This window comes from Pseudophryne corroboree, chromosome 3 (assembly GCF_028390025.1).
Source record: "Pseudophryne corroboree isolate aPseCor3 chromosome 3, aPseCor3.hap2, whole genome shotgun sequence".
Taxonomy (NCBI): Eukaryota; Metazoa; Chordata; class Amphibia; order Anura; family Myobatrachidae; genus Pseudophryne; species Pseudophryne corroboree.
Window position 1 is genome coordinate 114,158,125 of NC_086446.1, and position 9,979 is coordinate 114,168,103.

Sequence of the window (9,979 nt, forward strand, 5' to 3'; positions counted from 1 at the left end):
ATACATTTGAAAATGGAATGCATCAACAGAACGGTGTTGGCAGTATATAAATATCTACAGCACCTTGTATTCCCAGGTGGTCTCCCATCCAAGTACTAACCAGGCCCAACACTGCTTAGCTTCCAAGATCAGATGAGATTGGGCGTATCCAGTGTGGTGTGGCTGTAGATGAGCATTGTGGTTTCTGTTAGAACTTTTCTACTTCTAACTACTGGTTCATAAATGAATACGTTTGAAAATGGAATGCATCAACAGAACGGTGTTGGAAGTATAAAAACATCTACAGCACCTTGTATTCCCAGGTGGTCTCCCATCCAAGTACTAACCAGGCCCAACACTGCTTAGCTTCCAAGATCAGATGAGATTGGGCGTATCCAGTGTGGTGTGGCTGTAGATGAGCTTTGTGGTTTCTGTTAGAACTTTTCTACTTCTAACTACTGGTTCATAAATGAATACGTTTAAAAATGGAATGCATCAACAGAACGGTGTTGGCAGTATAAAAATATCTACAGCACCTTGTATTCCCAGGTGGTATCCAATCCAAGTACTAACCAGGCCCAACACTGCTTAGCTTCCAAGATCAGATGAGAGTGGGCGTATCCAGTGTGGTGTGGCTGTAGATGAGCTTTGTGGTTTCTGTTAGAACTTTTCTACTTCTAACTACTGGTTCATAAATGAATACGTTTAAAAATGGAATGCATCAACAGAACGGTGTTGGCAGTATAAAAATATCTACAGCACCTTGTATTCCCAGGTGGTCTCCCATCCAAGTACTAACCAGGCCCAACACTGCTTAGCTTCCAAAATCAGATGAGATTGGGCGTATCCAGTGTGGTGTGGCTGTAGATGAGCTTTGTGGTTTCTGTTAGAACTTTTCTACTTCTAACTACTGGTTCATAAATGAATACGTTTGAAAATGGAATGCATCAACAGAACGGTGTTGGCAGTATAAAAATATCTACAGCACCTTGTATTCCCAGGTGGTCTCCCATCCAAGTACTAACCAGGGCCAATACTGCTTTGCTTCCAAGATCAGATGAGATTGGGCGTATCCAGTGTGGTGTGGCTGTAGATGAGCTTTGTGGTTTCTGTTTGAACTTTTCTACTTCTAACTACTGGTTCATAAATGAATACGTTTGAAAATGGAATGCATCAACAGAACGGTGTTGGCAGTATAAAATTATCTACAGCACCTTGTATTCCCAGGTGGTCTCCCATCCAAGTACGAACCAGGCCCAATACTGCTTAGCTTCCAAGATCAGATGAGATTGGGCGTATCCAGTGTGGTGTGGCTGTAGATGAGCTTTGTGGTTTCTGTTTGAACTTTTCTACTTCTAACTACTGGTTCATAAATGAATACATTTGAAAATGGAATGCATCAACAGAACGGTGTTGGAAGTATAAAAATGTCTACAGCACCTTGTATTCCCAGGTGGTCTCCCATCCAAGTACTAACCAGGCCCAACACTGCTTAGCTTCCAAGATCAGATGAGATTGGGCGTATCCAGTGTGGTGTGGCTGTAGATGAGCTTTGTGGTTTCTGTTTGAACTTTTCTACTTCTAACTACTGGTTCATAAATGAATAAGTTTGAAAATGGAATGCATCAACAGAACGGTGTTGGCAGTATAAAAATATCTACAGCACCTTGTATTCCCAGGTGGTCTCCCATCCAAGTACTAACCAGGCCCAACACTGCTTAGCTTCCAAGATCAGATGAGATTGGGCGTATCCAGTGTGGTGTGGCTGTAGATGAGCTTTGTGGTTTCTGTTAGAACTTTTCTACTTCTAACTACTGGTTCATAAATGAATACATTTGAAAATGGAATGCATCAACAGAACGGTGTTGGCAGTATATAAATATCTACAGCACCTTGTATTCCCAGGTGGTCTCCCATCCAAGTACTAACCAGGCCCAACACTGCTTAGCTTCCAAGATCAGATGAGATTGGGCGTATCCAGTGTGGTGTGGCTGTAGAAGAGCAATGTGGTTTCTGTTAGAACTTTTCTACTTCTAACTACTGGTTCATAAATGAATACGTTTGAAAATGGAATGCATCAACAGAACGGTGTTGGTAGTATAAAAACATCTACAGCACCTTGTATTCCCAGGTGGTCTCCCATCCAAGTACTAACCAGGCCCAACACTGCTTAGTTTCCAAGATCAGATGAGATTGGGCGTATCCAGTGTGGTGTGGCTGTAGATGAGCTTTGTGGTTTCTGTTAGAACTTTTCTACTTCTAACTACTGGTTCATAAATGAATACGTTTAAAAATGGAATGCATCAACAGAACGGTGTTGGCAGTATAAAAATATCTACAGCACCTTGTATTCCCAGGTGGTATCCAATCCAAGTACTAACCAGGCCCAACACTGCTTAGCTTCCAAGATCAGATGAGAGTGGGCGTATCCAGTGTGGTGTGGCTGTAGATGAGCTTTGTGGTTTCTGTTAGACATTTTCTACTTCTAACTACTGGTTCATAAATGAATACGTTTGAAAATGGAATGCATCAACAGAACGGTGTTGTCAGTATAAAAATATCTACAGCACCTTGTATTCCCAGGTGGTCTCCCATCCAAGTACTAACCAGGCTCAACACTGCTTAGCTTTCTAGATCAGATGAGATTGGGCGTATCCAGTGTGGTGTGGCTGTAGATGAGCTTTGTGGTTTATGTTAGAACTTTTCTACTTCTAACTACTGGTTCATAAATGAATACGTTTGAAAATGGAATGCATCAACAGAACGGTGTTGGCAGTATAAAAATATCTACATCACCTTGTATTCCCAGGTGGTCTCCCATCCAAGTACTAACCAGGCCCAACACTGCTTAGCTTCCAAGATCAGATGAGATTGGGCGTATCCAGTGTGGTGTGGCTGTAGATGAGCTTTGTGGTTTCTGTTAGAACTTTTCTACTTCTAACTACTGGTTCATAAATGAATACGTTTGAAAATGGAATGCATCAACAGAACGGTGTTGGCAGTATAAAAATATCTACAGCACCTTGTATTCCCAGGTGGTCTCCCATCCAAGTACTAACCAGGGCCAATACTGCTTTGCTTCCAAGATCAGATGAGATTGGGCGTATCCAGTGTGGTGTGGCTGTAGATGAGCTTTATGGTTTCTGTTAGAACTTTTCTACTTCTAACTACTGGTTCATAAATGAATACGTTTGAAAATGGAATGCATCAACAGAACGGTGTTGGCAGTATAAAAATATCTACAGCACCTTGTATTCCCAGGTGGTCTCCCATCCAAGTACTAACCAGGCCCAACACTGCTTAGCTTCCAAGATCAGATGAGATTGGGTGTATCCAGTGTGGTGTGGCTGTAGATGAGCTTTGTGGTTTCTGCTAGAACTTTTCTACTTCTAACTACTGGTTCATAAATGAATACGTTTGAAAATGGAATGCATCAACAGAACGGTGTTGGCAGTATAAAAATATCTACAGCACCTTGTATTCCCAGGTGGTCTCCCATCCAAGTACTAACCAGGGCCAATACTGCTTTGCTTCCAAGATCAGATGAGATTGGGCGTATCCAGTGTGGTGTGGCTGTAGATGAGCTTTGTGGTTTCTGTTTGAACTTTTCTACTTCTAACTACTGGTTCATAAATGAATACATTTGAAAATTGAATGCATCAACAGAACGGTGTTGGCAGTATAAAAGTATCTACAACACCTTGTATTCCCAGGTGGTCTCCCATCCAAGTACTAACCAGGCCCAACACTGCTTAGCTTTCTAGATCAGATAAGATTGGGCGTATCCAGTGTGGTGTGGCTGTAGATGAGCTTTGTGGTTTCTGTTAGAACTTTTCTACTTCTAACTACTGGTTCATAAATGAATACGTTTGAAAATGGAAAGCATCAACAGAACGGTGTTGGCAGTATAAAAATATCTACACCACCTATGTATTCCCAGGTGGTCTCCCATCCAAGTACTAACCAGGCCCAACACTGCTTAGCTTCCAAGATCAGATGAGATTGGGCATATCCAATGTGGTGTGGCTGTAGAAGAGCTTTATGGCTTCTGTTAGTACTTTTCTACTTCTAACTACTGGTTTATAAATGAATACGTTTGAAAATGGAATGCATCAACAGAACGGTGTTGGTAGTATAAAAACATCTACAGCACCTTGTATTCCCAGGTGGTCTCCCATCCAAGTACTAACCAGGCCCAACACTGCTTAGCTTCCAAGATCAGATGAGATTGGGCGTATCCAGTGTGGTGGGGCTGTAGATGAGCTTTGTGGTTTCTGTTAGAACTTTTCTACTTCTAACTACTGGTTCATAAATGAATACGTTTAAAAATGGAATGCATCAACAGAACGGTGTTGGCAGTATAAAAATATCTACAGCACCTTGTATTCCCAGGTGGTCTCCCATCCAAGTACTAACCAGGCCCAACACTGCTTAGCTTCCAAGATCAGATGAGATTGGGCATATCCAGTGTGGTGTGGCTATAGATGAGCTTCATGGTTTCTGTTAGAACTTTTCTACTTCTAACTACTGGTTCATAAATGAATACGTTTTAAAATGGAATGCATCAACAGAACGGTGTTGGCAGTATAAAAATATCTACAGCACCTTGTATTCCCAGGTGGTCTCCCATCCAAGTACTAACCAGGCCCAACACTGCTTAGCTTCCAAGATCAGATGAGATTGGGCGTATCCAGTGTGGTGTAGCTGTAGATGAGCTTTGTGGTTTCTGTTAGAACTTTTCTACTTCTAACTACTGGTTCATAAATGAATACGTTTGAAAATGGAATGCATCAACAGAACGGTGTTGGCAGTATAAAAATATCTACAGCACCTTGTATTCCCAGGTGGTCTCCCATCCAAGTACTAACCAGGCCCAACACTGCTTAGCTTCCAAGATCAGATGAGATTGGGCGTATCCAGTGTGGTGTCGCTGTAGATGAGCTTTGTGGTTTCTGTTAGAACTTTTCTACTTGTAACTACTGGTTCATAAATGAATACGTTTTAAAATGGAATGCATCAACAGAACGGTATTGGCAGTATAAAAATATCTACAGTACCTTGTATTCCCAGGTGGTCTCCCATCCAAGTACTAACCACGCCCAGCACTGCTTAGCTTTCAAGATCAGATGAGATTGGGCGTATCCAGTGTGGTGTGGCTGTAGATGAGCTTTGTGGTTTCTGTTAGAACTTTTCTACTTGTAACTACTGGTTCATAAATGAATACGTTTTAAAATGGAATGCATCAACAGAACGGTGTTGGCAGTATAAAAATATCTACAGCACCTTGTATTCCCAGGTGGTCTCCCATCCAAGTACTAACCAGGCCCAACACTGCTTAGCTTCCAAGATCAGATGAGATTGGGCGTATCCAGTGTGGTGGGGCTGTAGATGAACTTTGTGGTTTCTGTTAGAACTTTTCTACTTCTAACTACTGGTTCATAAATGAATACGTTTTAAAATGAAATGCATCAACAGAACGGTGTTGGCAGTATAAAATTATCTACAGCACCTTGTATTCCCAGGTGGTCTCCCATCCAAGTACTAACCAGGCCCAACACTGCTTAGCTTCCAAGATCAGATGAGATTGGGCGTATCCAGTGTGGTGTGGCTGTAGATGAGCTTTATGGTTTCTGTTAGAACTTTTCTACTTCTAACTACTGGTTCATAAATAAATACATTTGAAAATGGAATGCATCAACAGAACGGTGTTGGCAGTATAAAAATATCTACAGCACCTTGTATTTCCAGGTGGTCTCCCATCCAAGTACTAACCAGGCCCAACACTGCTTAGCTTCCAAGATCAGATGAGATTGGGCGTATCCAGTGTGCTGTGGCTGTAGATGAGCTTAGTGGTTTCTGTTAGAACTTTTCTACTTCTAACTACTGGTTCATAAATGAATACGTTTGAAAATGGAATGCATCAACAGAACGGTGTTGGCAGTATAAAAATATCTACAGCACCTTGTATTCCCAGGTGGTCTCCCATCCAAGTACTAACCAGGCCCAACACTGCTTAGCTTCCAAGATCAGATGAGATTGGGCGTATCCAGTGTGGTGTGGCTGTAGATGAGCTTTTTGGTTTCTGTTAGAACTTTTCTACTTCTAACTACTGGTTCATAAATGAATACGTTTGAAAATGGAATGCATCAACAGAACGGTGTTGGCAGTATAAAAATATCTACAGCACTTTGTATTCCCAGGTGGTCTCCCATCCAAGTACTAACCAGGCCCAACACTGCTTAGCTTCCAAGATCAGATGAGATTGGGTGTATCCAGTGTGGTGTGGCTGTAGATGAGCTTTGTGGTTTCTGTTAGAACTTTTCTACTTCTAACTACTGGTTCATAAATTAATACGTTTGAAAATGGAATGCATCAACAGAACGGTGTTGGCAGTATAAAAATATCTACAGCACCTTGTATTCCCAGGTGGTATCCAATCCAAGTACTAACCAGGCCCAACACTGCTTAGCTTCCAAGATCAGATGAGAGTGGGCGTATCCAGTGTGGTGTGGCTGTAGATGAGCTTTGTGGTTTCTGTTAGACATTTTCTACTTCTAACTACTGGTTCATAAATGAATACGTTTGAAAATGGAATGCATCAACAGAACGGTGTTGGCAGTATAAAAATATCTACAGCACCTTGTATTCCCAGGTGGTCTCCCATCCAAGTACTAACCAGGCTCAACACTGCTTAGCTTTCTAGATCAGATGAGATTGGGCGTATCCAGTGTGGTGTGGCTGTAGATGAGCTTTGTGGTTTATGTTAGAACTTTTCTACTTCTAACTACTGGTTCATAAATGAATACGTTTGAAAATGGAATGCATCAACAGAACGGTGTTGGCAGTATAAAAATATCTACAGCACCTTGTATTCCCAGGTGGTCTCCCATCCAAGTACTAACCAGGCCCAACACTGCTTAGCTTCCAAAATCAGATGAGATTGGGCGTATCCAGTGTGGTGTGGCTGTAGATGAGCTTTGTGGTTTCTGTTAGAACTTTTCTACTTCTAACTACTGGTTCATAAATGAATACGTTTGAAAATGGAATGCATCAACAGAACGGTGTTGGCAGTATAAAAATATCTACAGCACCTTGTATTCCCAGGTGGTCTCCCATCCAAGTACTAACCAGGGCCAATACTGCTTTGCTTCCAAGATCAGATGAGATTGGGCGTATCCAGTGTGGTGTGGCTGTAGATGAGCTTTGTGGTTTCTGTTTGAACTTTTCTACTTCTAACTACTGGTTCATAAATGAATACGTTTGAAAATGGAATGCATCAACAGAACGGTGTTGGCAGTATAAAAATATCTACAGCACCTTGTATTCCCAGGTGGTCTCCCATCCAAGTACTAACCAGGCCCAACACTGCTTAGCTTCCAAGATCAGATGAGATTGGGTGTATCCAGTGTGGTGTGGCTGTAGATGAGCTTTGTGGTTTCTGTTAGAACTTTTCTACTTCTAACTACTGGTTCATAAATGAATACGTTTGAAAATGGAATGCATCAACAGAACGGTGTTGGCAGTATAAAAATATCTACAGCACCTTGTATTCCCAGGTGGTCTCCCATCCAAGTACTAACCAGGGCCAATACTGCTTTGCTTCCAAGATCAGATGAGATTGGGCGTATCCAGTGTGGTGTGGCTGTAGATGAGCTTTGTGGTTTCTGTTTGAACTTTTCTACTTCTAACTACTGGTTCATAAATGAATACATTTGAAAATGGAATGCATCAACAGAACGGTGTTGGCAGTATAAAAGTATCTACAGCACCTTGTATTCCCAGGTGGTCTCCCATCCAAGTACTAACCAGGCCCAACACTGCTTAGCTTCCAAGATCAGATGAGAGTGGGCGTATCCAGTGTGGTGTGGCTGTAGATGAGCTTTGTGGTTTCTGTTTGAACTTTTCTACTTCTAACTACTGGTTCATAAATGAATAAGTTTGAAAATGGAATGCATCAACAGAACGGTGTTGGCAGTATATAAATATCTACAGCACCTTGTATTCCCAGGTGGTCTCCCATCCAAGTACTAACCAGGCCCAACACTGCTTAGCTTCCAAGATCAGATGAGATTGGGCGTATCCAGTGTGGTGTGGCTGTAGATGAGCTTTGTGGTTTCTGTTAGAACTTTTCTACTTCTAACTACTGGTTCATAAATGAATACATTTGAAAATGGAATGCATCAACATAACGGTGTTGGCAGTATATAAATATCTACAGCACCTTGTATTCCCAGGTGGTCTCCCATCCAAGTACTAACCAGGCCCAACACTGCTTAGCTTCCAAGATCAGATGAGATTGGGCGTATCCAGTGTGGTGTGGCTGTAGATGAGCATTGTGGTTTCTGTTAGAACTTTTCTACTTCTAACTACTGGTTCATAAATGAATACGTTTGAAAATGGAATGCATCAACAGAACGGTGTTGGTAGTATAAAAACATCTACAGCACCTTGTATTCCCAGGTGGTCTCCCATCCAAGTACTAACCAGGCCCAACACTGCTTAGTTTCCAAGATCAGATGAGATTGGGCGTATCCAGTGTGGTGTGGCTGTAGATGAGCTTTGTGGTTTCTGTTAGAACTTTTCTACTTCTAACTACTGGTTCATAAATGAATACGTTTAAAAATGGAATGCATCAACAGAACGGTGTTGGCAGTATAAAAATATCTACAGCACCTTGTATTCCCAGGTGGTATCCAATCCAAGTACTAACCAGGCCCAACACTGCTTAGCTTCCAAGATCAGATGAGATTGGGCGTATCCAGTGTGGTGTCGCTGTAGATGAGCTTTGTGGTTTCTGTTAGAACTTTTCTACTTGTAACTACTGGTTCATAAATGAATACGTTTTAAAATGGAATGCATCAACAGAACGGTATTGGCAGTATAAAAATATCTACAGTACCTTGTATTCCCAGGTGGTCTCCCATCCAAGTACTAACCACGCCCAACACTGCTTAGCTTTCAAGATCAGATGAGATTGGGCGTATCCAGTGTGGTGTGGCTGTAGATGAGCTTTGTGGTTTCTGTTAGAACTTTTCTACTTGTAACTACTGGTTCATAACTGAATACGTTTTAAAATGGAATGCATCAACAGAACGGTGTTGGCAGTATAAAAATATCTACAGCACCTTGTATTCCCAGGTGGTCTCCCATCCAAGTACTAACCAGGCCCAACACTGCTTAGCTTCCAAGATCAGATGAGATTGGGCGTATCCAGTGTGGTGTGGCTGTAGATGAACTTTGTGGTTTCTGTTAGAACTTTTCTACTTCTAACTACTGGTTCATAAATGAATACGTTTTAAAATGGAATGCATCAACAGAACGGTGTTGGCAGTATAAAATTATCTACAGCACCTTGTATTCCCAGGTGGTCTCCCATCCAAGTACTAACCAGGCCCAACACTGCTTAGCTTCCAAGATCAGATGAGATTGGGCGTATCCAGTGTGGTGTGGCTGTAGATGAGCTTTATGGTTTCTGTTAGAACTTTTCTACTTCTAACTACTGGTTCATAAATAAATACATTTGAAAATGGAATGCATCAACAGAACGGTGTTGGCAGTATAAAAATATCTACAGCACCTTGTATTCCCAGGTGGTCTCCCATCCAAGTACTAACCAGGCCCAACACTGCTTAGCTTCCAAGATCAGATGAGATTGGGCGTATCCAGTGTGCTGTGGCTGTAGATGAGCTTAGTGGTTTCTGTTAGAACTTTTCTACTTCTAACTACTGGTTCATAAATGAATACGTTTGAAAATGGAATGCATCAACAGAACGGTGTTGGCAGTATAAAAATATCTACAGCACCTTGTATTCCCAGGTGGTCTCCCATCCAAGTACTAACCAGGCCCAACACTGCTTAGCTTCCAAGATCAGATGAGATTGGGCGTATCCAGTGTGGTGTGGCTGTAGATGAGCTTTTTGGTTTCTGTTAGAACTTTTCTACTTCTAACTACTGGTTCATAAATGAATACGTTTGAAAATGGAATGCATCAACAGAACGG

The 9,979-nt window shown here is 41.8% G+C and overlaps 28 non-coding genes and 16 pseudogenes across 28 annotated transcripts; all 44 read right to left on the reverse strand.

Moving 5' to 3' along the window:
• Positions 1 to 51: 51 nt before the first annotated feature.
• On the reverse strand, positions 52 to 170 carry LOC134884508 (5S ribosomal RNA). Its single transcript, XR_010168652.1, has one exon. It is a non-coding gene; the product is annotated as a 5S ribosomal RNA (ribosomal RNA).
• A 107-nt stretch (positions 171 to 277) lies between these two features.
• Positions 278 to 396, reverse strand: LOC134901171 (5S ribosomal RNA). The gene has a single exon (XR_010174664.1). It is a non-coding gene; the product is annotated as a 5S ribosomal RNA (ribosomal RNA).
• A 107-nt stretch (positions 397 to 503) lies between these two features.
• LOC134892519 (5S ribosomal RNA) lies at positions 504 to 622 on the reverse strand (annotated as a pseudogene).
• A 107-nt stretch (positions 623 to 729) lies between these two features.
• Positions 730 to 848, reverse strand: LOC135062794 (5S ribosomal RNA). The gene has a single exon (XR_010249137.1). It is a non-coding gene; the product is annotated as a 5S ribosomal RNA (ribosomal RNA).
• Positions 849 to 955: 107 nt separating this feature from the next.
• LOC134888955 (5S ribosomal RNA) lies at positions 956 to 1,074 on the reverse strand (annotated as a pseudogene).
• A 107-nt stretch (positions 1,075 to 1,181) lies between these two features.
• LOC135070587 (5S ribosomal RNA) lies at positions 1,182 to 1,300 on the reverse strand. Its single transcript, XR_010256746.1, has one exon. It is a non-coding gene; the product is annotated as a 5S ribosomal RNA (ribosomal RNA).
• A 107-nt stretch (positions 1,301 to 1,407) lies between these two features.
• LOC135060234 (5S ribosomal RNA) lies at positions 1,408 to 1,526 on the reverse strand. Its single transcript, XR_010246626.1, has one exon. It is a non-coding gene; the product is annotated as a 5S ribosomal RNA (ribosomal RNA).
• Positions 1,527 to 1,633: 107 nt separating this feature from the next.
• Positions 1,634 to 1,752, reverse strand: LOC134884519 (5S ribosomal RNA). Its single transcript, XR_010168663.1, has one exon. It is a non-coding gene; the product is annotated as a 5S ribosomal RNA (ribosomal RNA).
• Positions 1,753 to 1,859: 107 nt separating this feature from the next.
• LOC135059544 (5S ribosomal RNA) lies at positions 1,860 to 1,978 on the reverse strand. Its single transcript, XR_010245946.1, has one exon. It is a non-coding gene; the product is annotated as a 5S ribosomal RNA (ribosomal RNA).
• A 107-nt stretch (positions 1,979 to 2,085) lies between these two features.
• Positions 2,086 to 2,204, reverse strand: LOC135066633 (5S ribosomal RNA). Its single transcript, XR_010252876.1, has one exon. It is a non-coding gene; the product is annotated as a 5S ribosomal RNA (ribosomal RNA).
• Positions 2,205 to 2,311: 107 nt separating this feature from the next.
• On the reverse strand, positions 2,312 to 2,430 carry LOC134892520 (5S ribosomal RNA; annotated as a pseudogene).
• A 107-nt stretch (positions 2,431 to 2,537) lies between these two features.
• LOC134891191 (5S ribosomal RNA) lies at positions 2,538 to 2,656 on the reverse strand (annotated as a pseudogene).
• Positions 2,657 to 2,763: 107 nt separating this feature from the next.
• Positions 2,764 to 2,882, reverse strand: LOC135064950 (5S ribosomal RNA). Its single transcript, XR_010251246.1, has one exon. It is a non-coding gene; the product is annotated as a 5S ribosomal RNA (ribosomal RNA).
• Positions 2,883 to 2,989: 107 nt separating this feature from the next.
• On the reverse strand, positions 2,990 to 3,108 carry LOC134888956 (5S ribosomal RNA; annotated as a pseudogene).
• Positions 3,109 to 3,215: 107 nt separating this feature from the next.
• On the reverse strand, positions 3,216 to 3,334 carry LOC135067830 (5S ribosomal RNA). The gene has a single exon (XR_010254039.1). It is a non-coding gene; the product is annotated as a 5S ribosomal RNA (ribosomal RNA).
• A 107-nt stretch (positions 3,335 to 3,441) lies between these two features.
• Positions 3,442 to 3,560, reverse strand: LOC134888958 (5S ribosomal RNA; annotated as a pseudogene).
• Positions 3,561 to 3,667: 107 nt separating this feature from the next.
• Positions 3,668 to 3,786, reverse strand: LOC134892461 (5S ribosomal RNA; annotated as a pseudogene).
• Positions 3,787 to 3,893: 107 nt separating this feature from the next.
• LOC134892958 (5S ribosomal RNA) lies at positions 3,894 to 4,013 on the reverse strand (annotated as a pseudogene).
• A 107-nt stretch (positions 4,014 to 4,120) lies between these two features.
• On the reverse strand, positions 4,121 to 4,239 carry LOC135063957 (5S ribosomal RNA). Its single transcript, XR_010250276.1, has one exon. It is a non-coding gene; the product is annotated as a 5S ribosomal RNA (ribosomal RNA).
• Positions 4,240 to 4,346: 107 nt separating this feature from the next.
• On the reverse strand, positions 4,347 to 4,465 carry LOC135062966 (5S ribosomal RNA). Its single transcript, XR_010249307.1, has one exon. It is a non-coding gene; the product is annotated as a 5S ribosomal RNA (ribosomal RNA).
• A 107-nt stretch (positions 4,466 to 4,572) lies between these two features.
• LOC135058422 (5S ribosomal RNA) lies at positions 4,573 to 4,691 on the reverse strand. Its single transcript, XR_010244850.1, has one exon. It is a non-coding gene; the product is annotated as a 5S ribosomal RNA (ribosomal RNA).
• A 107-nt stretch (positions 4,692 to 4,798) lies between these two features.
• On the reverse strand, positions 4,799 to 4,917 carry LOC135059582 (5S ribosomal RNA). The gene has a single exon (XR_010245983.1). It is a non-coding gene; the product is annotated as a 5S ribosomal RNA (ribosomal RNA).
• A 107-nt stretch (positions 4,918 to 5,024) lies between these two features.
• On the reverse strand, positions 5,025 to 5,143 carry LOC134890152 (5S ribosomal RNA; annotated as a pseudogene).
• Positions 5,144 to 5,250: 107 nt separating this feature from the next.
• Positions 5,251 to 5,369, reverse strand: LOC135062394 (5S ribosomal RNA). The gene has a single exon (XR_010248745.1). It is a non-coding gene; the product is annotated as a 5S ribosomal RNA (ribosomal RNA).
• Positions 5,370 to 5,476: 107 nt separating this feature from the next.
• LOC134884530 (5S ribosomal RNA) lies at positions 5,477 to 5,595 on the reverse strand. The gene has a single exon (XR_010168674.1). It is a non-coding gene; the product is annotated as a 5S ribosomal RNA (ribosomal RNA).
• A 107-nt stretch (positions 5,596 to 5,702) lies between these two features.
• On the reverse strand, positions 5,703 to 5,821 carry LOC134887135 (5S ribosomal RNA; annotated as a pseudogene).
• Positions 5,822 to 5,928: 107 nt separating this feature from the next.
• On the reverse strand, positions 5,929 to 6,047 carry LOC134884541 (5S ribosomal RNA). Its single transcript, XR_010168685.1, has one exon. It is a non-coding gene; the product is annotated as a 5S ribosomal RNA (ribosomal RNA).
• A 107-nt stretch (positions 6,048 to 6,154) lies between these two features.
• LOC135060890 (5S ribosomal RNA) lies at positions 6,155 to 6,273 on the reverse strand. The gene has a single exon (XR_010247285.1). It is a non-coding gene; the product is annotated as a 5S ribosomal RNA (ribosomal RNA).
• Positions 6,274 to 6,380: 107 nt separating this feature from the next.
• Positions 6,381 to 6,499, reverse strand: LOC134892521 (5S ribosomal RNA; annotated as a pseudogene).
• A 107-nt stretch (positions 6,500 to 6,606) lies between these two features.
• LOC134891192 (5S ribosomal RNA) lies at positions 6,607 to 6,725 on the reverse strand (annotated as a pseudogene).
• Positions 6,726 to 6,832: 107 nt separating this feature from the next.
• LOC135062796 (5S ribosomal RNA) lies at positions 6,833 to 6,951 on the reverse strand. Its single transcript, XR_010249138.1, has one exon. It is a non-coding gene; the product is annotated as a 5S ribosomal RNA (ribosomal RNA).
• Positions 6,952 to 7,058: 107 nt separating this feature from the next.
• LOC134888959 (5S ribosomal RNA) lies at positions 7,059 to 7,177 on the reverse strand (annotated as a pseudogene).
• A 107-nt stretch (positions 7,178 to 7,284) lies between these two features.
• On the reverse strand, positions 7,285 to 7,403 carry LOC135067947 (5S ribosomal RNA). The gene has a single exon (XR_010254155.1). It is a non-coding gene; the product is annotated as a 5S ribosomal RNA (ribosomal RNA).
• A 107-nt stretch (positions 7,404 to 7,510) lies between these two features.
• On the reverse strand, positions 7,511 to 7,629 carry LOC134888960 (5S ribosomal RNA; annotated as a pseudogene).
• A 107-nt stretch (positions 7,630 to 7,736) lies between these two features.
• On the reverse strand, positions 7,737 to 7,855 carry LOC135067683 (5S ribosomal RNA). Its single transcript, XR_010253894.1, has one exon. It is a non-coding gene; the product is annotated as a 5S ribosomal RNA (ribosomal RNA).
• A 107-nt stretch (positions 7,856 to 7,962) lies between these two features.
• LOC134884552 (5S ribosomal RNA) lies at positions 7,963 to 8,081 on the reverse strand. Its single transcript, XR_010168696.1, has one exon. It is a non-coding gene; the product is annotated as a 5S ribosomal RNA (ribosomal RNA).
• A 107-nt stretch (positions 8,082 to 8,188) lies between these two features.
• LOC134884563 (5S ribosomal RNA) lies at positions 8,189 to 8,307 on the reverse strand. Its single transcript, XR_010168707.1, has one exon. It is a non-coding gene; the product is annotated as a 5S ribosomal RNA (ribosomal RNA).
• Positions 8,308 to 8,414: 107 nt separating this feature from the next.
• Positions 8,415 to 8,533, reverse strand: LOC135066634 (5S ribosomal RNA). Its single transcript, XR_010252877.1, has one exon. It is a non-coding gene; the product is annotated as a 5S ribosomal RNA (ribosomal RNA).
• Positions 8,534 to 8,640: 107 nt separating this feature from the next.
• Positions 8,641 to 8,759, reverse strand: LOC134889037 (5S ribosomal RNA; annotated as a pseudogene).
• Positions 8,760 to 8,866: 107 nt separating this feature from the next.
• Positions 8,867 to 8,985, reverse strand: LOC134889056 (5S ribosomal RNA; annotated as a pseudogene).
• Positions 8,986 to 9,092: 107 nt separating this feature from the next.
• On the reverse strand, positions 9,093 to 9,211 carry LOC134884575 (5S ribosomal RNA). Its single transcript, XR_010168719.1, has one exon. It is a non-coding gene; the product is annotated as a 5S ribosomal RNA (ribosomal RNA).
• A 107-nt stretch (positions 9,212 to 9,318) lies between these two features.
• On the reverse strand, positions 9,319 to 9,437 carry LOC134884587 (5S ribosomal RNA). Its single transcript, XR_010168730.1, has one exon. It is a non-coding gene; the product is annotated as a 5S ribosomal RNA (ribosomal RNA).
• Positions 9,438 to 9,544: 107 nt separating this feature from the next.
• Positions 9,545 to 9,663, reverse strand: LOC135066815 (5S ribosomal RNA). The gene has a single exon (XR_010253054.1). It is a non-coding gene; the product is annotated as a 5S ribosomal RNA (ribosomal RNA).
• Positions 9,664 to 9,770: 107 nt separating this feature from the next.
• LOC134884598 (5S ribosomal RNA) lies at positions 9,771 to 9,889 on the reverse strand. Its single transcript, XR_010168741.1, has one exon. It is a non-coding gene; the product is annotated as a 5S ribosomal RNA (ribosomal RNA).
• Between the last annotated feature and the right edge of the window lie 90 nt (positions 9,890 to 9,979).